Below are 1,232 nucleotides of genomic sequence, written 5' to 3' on the forward strand. Positions count from 1 at the left end.
TGGCTTTGTCATCATGAAATTCTTTAGTTGTTTTTTGTTATGGTAGAATTTCACTTTCTTATCATACTTGAAAGAGAGTTTTGCAGGTTATGGTAGTCTGGGATGGAATTTGTTTTCATAGAATGCTTGAAGTACTCTGCTCCATGTTCTTCATGCCTTCATGGTTTGTGAAGAGAAGCCAGCTGTAATTGTGATGCATTTTCCTTTGAATGTGATCTGCTTCTTTTCTCTAGTGGCTTTCAGTATATTATTCCTGTGCTGAATTTCTGGGATTTTGAGTATTATATGTCTAGATGTGTTTTTAATTGGGTTATGGTTAGTTGGCATTCTGTATGCTTCAGTTAGCTGAATGTCAGATTTTTTCCTCATATTTGGGAAGTTTTCTGCTATTACTTCTGCCTATGTATTTTTAATGTCATTTGTATTGACTCCTCTTTTCTCATTGATGCCTATTCTTCTCACATTTTTCATCTTTGCATCATCTTGCAGGTGATGGATTATTCTTTCCTGCATCCTCTTTGTTTTTAAGACATCCTTTCTTACCTTTTCACTAGCTGCACCAGCATCTTCAAGATCTGAAACTCTGTCTTCACTTTCAATTAAACAGTTTTGCAAGCTTGTGATTGAGATTTTAATTTCTTCTGTATCTCTTTGACTCTGCTTCATGCGATCTATTTCTTTCCTGTATTGCTCATTTAGGGAATCCATCATTTTTCTAATCTCCTCTTTTTTTTATATCGATGTCTTCTTTAGAAGCAGTTATAGATTCTTTTACTGCAGTGTTTTTTTCAGATTGGGTTTCCTCCCTGTTTCTGTAGTTGTTTTTTTACTTCAGATGCTATTAGTTCTAAGAATTCTTTCTTTATTTCAGAAAAGAATTGCACTCTTAGTTCCTCTATATCTTTCTGCTGTTGCTTATTTACTATTGACGCTATTAATTCATGCATTTGATCTGAGCTAGTGTCCTCCTCACTTGTTCTGAGTGGGCATTGCGTTTCCTCCATATGTTTCTGCATTTGATTCTTTACTGCAGATGTTATTAATTCAGGGATTTCTTTTTTTTATTTCCAATCTGAGTTCCTCTATACCTTACTGCAGCTGTTTTTTTTTTATTTCAGAAGCCATTGATTCATTGCTTTCAGCTGTGTGATTCCTAACTTGTTCTATGTTAGTGTCCTCCGCACTTGTTACTGGTGGGGTTGGGTTCTGAGGTTGTATTTTGTTCCTTCTAG

The sequence above is a fragment of the Octodon degus genome, unplaced genomic scaffold (assembly GCF_000260255.1).
Source record: "Octodon degus isolate 3935 unplaced genomic scaffold, OctDeg1.0 scaffold00135, whole genome shotgun sequence".
Lineage (NCBI taxonomy): Eukaryota > Metazoa > Chordata > Mammalia > Rodentia > Octodontidae > Octodon > Octodon degus.